General features: G+C 43.6%; 1 non-coding gene across 1 annotated transcript; it reads left to right on the forward strand.

The window, feature by feature from the left end:
- Positions 1-2,342: 2,342 nt before the first annotated feature.
- Trnas-aga (transfer RNA serine (anticodon AGA)) lies at positions 2,343-2,424 on the forward strand. The gene has a single exon. It is a non-coding gene; the product is annotated as a tRNA-Ser (tRNA).
- The last annotated feature ends 4,772 nt before the right edge of the window (positions 2,425-7,196 follow it).

Genomic DNA, 7,196 nt, shown 5'->3' on the forward strand with positions numbered 1-7,196 from the left:
TTATGGAGTTTTTTCTTCGTTTTTCAGACGTTTTTCTACGTTTTGGTGGTTTTATGCTATTGAAAACAGTAGAATATTTGGCAGAATATTTTTTCTGGATACCCTAGGTTATCCAAACTATTCTTGAGCTTAGATCCTTATCTACCGGTGTAACGGTAACTTATTTCATTATACAAAGGTGCGATTTGTAATCTATCATGTCCAGTAAGTCTTCTGAAAGTCCAATAGACAGTATCCGATTCGTCGGAATATCCTAGGACATCCAAACTGTTCTTGAGTTTAGATCATAAAGTCTGCGGGTGTAATGGTAACTTATTTCATCATACAAAGCTACGATTTGTAATCTATCATGTCCAGTAAGGCTTCTGAAAGATTAATACACAATATCAGGTCAGTCGGGATATCGTAGGTCATCCAAACTGTTCTTGAGTTCGGATCCTAAAATCTACTTATATATTTTTTTTATTACCGACATTTTACACCAAGGGTTCATTCATGTCCCTTAAAACTAAAAAAAATCACTTAGCATTCAATACCTCGGCAATGCGCTTGTCTTGCTTTCTAGATCGCTTAGTCAATTTCAAAACCCAATCGTCGATGTCATCTTTAGCTGGATCTGGGCCGGAGTCCGAATCGCTATCGACTTCCGATACAATCGCGTTAATCATCTCGTTGGTCGTTCGATGATAATCGTGTCCAACCGCGCGCATGATTTGCTTCTTCCTTGGCGGTGTCAACTGACTTATATTAAAATATGGACTTATTATATAGACTATTCACAAGTTACAAAACGCTTCCCTTAAGTGACGTCGATAAATTAAATACATGCAAAAATGTATAAAAAACTTTAATTTCATGTTATCAAATTTGTGTAATCATAAACAATTTTGAGCATTTTGTTTTTTTTTTTATAAAAGCATAAAGGGATAACGAAAAAATGAGCCGTAATGCTCTACTAAAACGCTCCATTAACATCATCGAAACACCCCTGTTAATATGTATGCGGTGTGTCTATATTGGGAAATCTCCGACCAGAAGCTCAAATTTCCTTCTTCATAATAGGGACCGTGTCGCGTGTTTACGAGATATACAACAGTCGAGTGTACCACCTACTCTCCGAACTCTTGCCTCGGATTCATTACACAAGATATGACGATGATGATGATGATTGTGAGTAAGCCTCCTACAGCTACCTACTACTAGAATAGAAGACAAATTCTCCTCTCACATTATTGTCTGATGCCCGACCGAGCGATCTCTCGGGGCATTTTGGAATATGTAGCGTGAAAAACGACAAACGCAAGAACATACCAACCAACCAGCCAACCTCCCCTGCCTTTCCCTATTCTATAATTCCATTGAGAAAGAAGAAAAATCGAATCATGCTGTTGCCAGCAAAACAGCACTGCTATAGCCACTCTATAGTGGTGACTGGCTGGTTCAATGCTTCTCGCCGAACTCAGGCTGGAGCAATTTTATAGGCGACATTAGGGTGGTCCGAACGTGTCTGGACATTCCAACTTTAGTGGCCTGAAATGAAAGGCCTGCTTCAACATAGTCCGCTGAAAACGTGGAGTCATCTGGTTCATGGAAGAGTTGCAAGCAGGAACTCCAAGATTAGCCAACAGGCTTGGAAATCACACACTTGAAGTAAAAAAAAATATGGTTTAAAGCTCCATGCATGGATGGACGAATCATATGTCCGAATGACATAAGAGCGCAATCAAAGCCAAACAAATGTGTATATCAATATCTTGTGCATCTTTTTTAAGGCAATTTTGTTGAATAGAGCTGGCACTTCAAGACAGATTTCTCAGGTTCTTTATGAAGTATGTATTAAAGTGGATGCGTTCCTTCATAAATATGACAGTTTTTTTCCCTAACAAATTTTGAGTACTAACGGCAGGACTTATCGAGCACCAAATAAACTCAAAACTTCAGAGGACCATATTGATTACCTGAACATTCATTTCAAGAGGTAAGGTTAGAAGTTCTAAATTTGGTCTGCTTTGGGTCACTCTAAGGTAACTTATCTACCCCGACCCATGCCAGTAGTACGCTTAACACCGACCACCGAGTCAAATGAGGGCACAAAGTGAAATATAAACATCTATAGGTACATGAACAGCGAACGGGCAAGCCGAGTTGCTAAACGTAGAAACCAACACCGACTCTCTTCGATTACTCTTTTTTTCGTTCTCTTCGGTGAGCTTGTTTGTATTGTAACAGGGAGTTGTGTATCACATTGTATGTGCTATATATAGCTACAATCTATAGTAACGATACCCATTATGGGAAGGAAGATTTAAGCAGTAGTACATTTGGCAACAGGGAAGATATAAGCAGTCGTGGCCGAGCGGTTAAGGCGTCTGACTAGAAATCAGATTCCCTCTGGGAGCGTAGGTTCGAATCCTACCGACTGCGGCGATCGAATCATTTTTTTTTGGAACAATCTCTTCTAACTCTATAAATCAAAATCATTGTCACTCGAACTTTTGCTTTTTTCGCCCGATTCGGGTTTCGTAAAGTTTGGTCGTTTGGGGTCTAATACACCGCCACCAGGTATCGCAGAGTTACATAAAGACTTGCAAATTACCTGTTCGGTCGCGGTTGATACTTGACTTGCCTTGACTGCATCTGGTCGTGTCGCGTCGTCGTCGTCGATGCTTTGTTGTGGTGCTATGCACCATTGCACCACGGTGGAGTTTTTGTGTTTTTGCGTTGTTCACATCACATGCATGCATGCGCTTCGTATTGGGGCGGAAGTGAGAGGTATGCAGATAGTGAGTTTCGAAAAGACCAACCGACATTCGTAGGGGTACTCCCGTAGATAGATGGTAGATACATGAAAGTGAATCTCCGGATTGCGAATTATCGCTGAGCGACAGCGCTGCGTCTGACGGTCGTTTCAATGTCGCGAACATTCCATCCATCTAGCCTAGGTAGCTGGTTGGTGGTGGAATGCGTATCGATTGAAAAGGAGAATAAACTTGGATGGTGATAGGATGCCATCACGGCAGCTTGCACCAGCGCTGCCGTAGCAATGATGAATAGGACCATGCGTACAGGCAATTAGGACATGATTGGATTTCTGAACAGAATTGTATGTTGTCATGGTGTTGCAATAATTTCGTTCAGTACGGCTTTTATCTTGCACAATATTTATTAATACAAAAACAATAGCTTTTCCATAGAAAACGAAAACACAGCACAGTTCGTATCGAGAGATAGTAAATGAAAACGCAAGTGATTTTCATGGTCGTTTCGGAGAAGGGGGTCGGTGGAAACCTTTCAACCATTCTAGGATTTTACGCCACGATGGCGTAGTGCTCGTTTAGCGAGCCTGTCTGGGTCATATTGACAACAACATCCTACTAGCGTTAGAGGTGCAAGGTGTTTCCAGGGTGATTCAATGAGATTATGGAGGTTTAGGGCATTTCAAGGAATTCAAAGGCTTTTTTTAGGGGTCTCAGGAGTTTAAAGAGCAAGGAGTTTCCTGGGTAATCCAAAGGGATTACGGGATATCAGAAGCGTTTCAATGGTAAGAGGCGCCCTAGAGACCTCCTGGAACCACCAACCTCCCACCCAGATAAACCATGAGACACCCTGAAACCCTCTGAGACCCCCTGAAACACCCCTGAGACCTCCAGGTACCTCCCGAAACCACCTGAAACCTTCAAAATGTCCCAGAGACCCCGTGTTATGCCGCTGAGAACCCTTACAGCAACCCTGAGACTCCCTGGAAGCCACTTGTGAGCCCTTAAAACACCCTGAGACCCCCTTCAAACCTCCTTTGGTATTAGGGTCATTTTTAAACCAAACCGTACACTAAGCCAGCGAGCTGTTCCCAACATGATGCAAAACGAAGGTTAACGTCCCAGAAACACCCTGAAGCGACTCGGAGACCCTCTGGATCTCTCTGGGTCTCCCTGAAACGTTGTAGAACCCACGTTAAATCCCCTCTTGGATCCTTTGAAACGTTTGAAACACCTCAGAGCCCTCCTGAAAAGCCTCTGATACCCTCTGAAACGCCCCTGAAGCACCCCAGCAGCAACCCTCTAGATCCTTTGAGACCACCTGAGACCCCCTGAACGCTCTGCAAACCCCCTGGGACTCCCTAGTCACCCTATACCCATGAAACGCCCCTGAGACCTCCAGGTATCCCGTAAAAACCCTCTTGGACCCCCTGAAACGCCTATGAGTCTTTCTGAAATGCCTTTGATACCCACTCGAACGCTTCCAGAGACCCCTTGGAACATCCCTAAATCCCCCAAGATCCCCTGAAACGCACATGATATCTCCGGATACTCTATTAAACCCCCTGAGACTTTTCCCTGAAAATCCCTGAAACACCCCTGAGGATTCTGTCACATTCGCCCGAAAACCATTCGCCCGAATAACAAACGCCCGAATGAAAATCGCCCGAATTCCAATCGCCCGAATAGACCATTCACCCGAAAGATCATTTGCCCGAAAGTCATCCACCGTTTCCAGTTGTGAGAAATTAGCCTAAGTTAAAATTCACGAATAAAAAAAAATCCGCCGATTCCATGCAGTTTCTTAGAACAAGTTTATTTCTGGTTTGTCAGTGACAAGCAGGGCGCGGAGGCTGAAACATGCCGCATTTCGTCTTTACCGCGTTTTCGTATTTTTCTTTGTGTTTTCGTTCGTACTTGGGTGGAACGCTGATGGAAGAGTGAACGGTCGACGGTCGTCAGGGACAAGCAGGACGCGGAGGCTGAAACTTGCCGCATTTCGTCGTTCCCGCGTTTTCGTATTTTTCTTTGTGTTTTTTGTTCACACTTTGTGTAAATGATCGACGATGGCTCGGTGGCAAGAGACCACATTGCCCGCATCGTGGTGCTCGTGTTCGTCGTTATTCCGAGTTCGGAAATGCTAGTATCCAAGAGATTGTTTTTCAGTGCGTCGGGTATTCTCGCTTATGTATTTTTTTCGGATTCTTCGATGGACGATCGGAGAATCAACGAGCGGTGTGAACGAGTGCACATTTAATATGGTTGGACCGTTTGCATGCTGAGACCAAAGCCAAACATAGAAAACCAGCTGGTCAGGATTACCCGGTGAGTTCGTTCCTTATTACTTTTTATATTTGAACATGACATATATGGGGATTTCGGAGGGGTAGCCTAAGGAAGTTAAATGAACTGGTTTCCGGGCAAATGTTCGTGGGGTGGCCAGACTTTGTCACGGGATAACAATTATCATGTTGTTTTCCGAAGGTCTCCAGTGAATTTAGCTTACCCTGCTACAACAAACCATCAGGTAGATCATTCCGTTCCGGTATGACTCTGCAGCCATAGGTAATCCTTGCGCTGATGGTGGGTACACAATCATCATCATCATCATCATCACAAGTTTATTTCTGGTTTGTCACGATGAAAGTTTTAGGACAGACACATGGTGGATTTAGTATCCGACCAATTATATTAGCTAAGTTTGCAAGAATGGTCTACGTTTTGAAGAAGGCCTAATTGCTTGTGAAAATATCACATTATAAGTGATTTATTTTTATAGCATTGTTGATCGAAAGGATGAAGACAAAACTTCAGCACGGGGTAGTCAACACTTTTAAGTTAAAAGTGTTCACGACTGATCTACTAGGAATAACAACGTTTCGTTAAAATGAACAATAATTGATAAAAATTAAAACGTGTGAGCTAACGGATGGAGAAAAAACGTCAAAATCGCGAGAATTCAGCATTCTTATTTGAACAAGCTGTTCTTTTGAAATCATGTTTGGAATCCAGAAGTTGTAAGAACATAAAACGTCAAGGTTCCCTTTTAACTTAAAAGAACAGCCAATGATTGTTAGAAGGGCGAATTTCTAGTAAAATTGACGCCTCAATTGATTTCAGAAAAGTGTTTTCAAGGTTAGTATGGTTTTCGGGCAAATGGTCTTTTCGGGGGAATGGTCTTTTCGGGCGAATGGTCTTTTCGGGCGAATGACTTTCGGGCGTTTGATACATTCGGGCATTTGGAATTCGGGCGAATGGTTTTCGGGCGAATGCGACAGAACCCCCCTGAGACCTCCTGAAATGTCCTTGTAACTCCGATACTCACTGGGATCCCCTGAACGCCCCTAAGGCCTTCAGATATAACCTGAAATGTTCCTGAGATCTCGAGGTGGGATCCCTTGTAACCTCCATCAAACGCCTAAAATGTCTCTACAACCCCTAAAATGCATTTGAGACCTTCTGGAATGCTCCTAAGACATCTTGAAGCGCCCCTAAGCCTCCCTGGAATCCCGTCGAGTGCTCATGAAGCCCGTTGTCAAAGGTAGTGTGATTATTACATAAGAAATACAATATTAGTTCTGAAAAGCTCGTTTTCTTTTTATGCAGGGCATGAAAAAGGTGCATAAGTAGAAAATGCGCTATAACAGGTTTTAAATAACAGAGTCATATTTTCAAAATTGATTTCCATGCGCATTTTGGGGAAGGATCAAGGTTAGCGCATTTGGTTCACCACTGGACTATCCCACTAGTTTTCAAGAGTGCGAAAACGAAAATAAAAGTGCGCGATTGTATCCAATCGACTCGGTGTCTTCAGAGCACTTATTCAGCATACATCGAAGCATTAGTGCGCCAAAGACATCAATTTGATTTGATGTAATCGCGCAGTTTTATTTGCGTATTCGTACTTATGAAGACTCAGTGCGCAGTCCAGTGGTGAACTAAATGCGGTTTATCTTCTGAATTGTTTTTTTTTTTTAGGTTTTTGTGACAGGGAAATGGGGATTTGCTTCGGCAAACCTGAGCGTCTGTTCTCCAGGAGAAGCGGCTCACAACAGCGTCTGATCCCCATGTTGGGGGCGGCTGATCCAGGTCCGAGTGCCACGGAGGGACTCTAAGCTCAACTGTGCACTATGGTCCTCCGGAAAGTAGGGGGTTGGTGTCAGGCCCTACGAGCCAGCCGTAAAAAAAAACATTGTAACGGAAAATCAGCAACAGAATAATACGAACCGAGACCTACGGCAACGACCCCAGCGAACAAAAAGGACTTGCGATTGGAAACTCGATACGTGGAACTGCCGATCTCTCAACTTCATTGGCAGCACCCGCATACTCGCCGATCTACTGAAGGACCGCGGGTTCGGCATCGTAGCGCTGCCAGAGGTGTGTTGGACAGGATCCATGGTGCGAACGTTTAGAGGTAATCATACCATCTACCAGAGC

Source organism: Aedes albopictus, chromosome 3 (assembly GCF_035046485.1).
Source record: "Aedes albopictus strain Foshan chromosome 3, AalbF5, whole genome shotgun sequence".
In the NCBI taxonomy this organism is placed as follows: domain Eukaryota; kingdom Metazoa; phylum Arthropoda; class Insecta; order Diptera; family Culicidae; genus Aedes; species Aedes albopictus.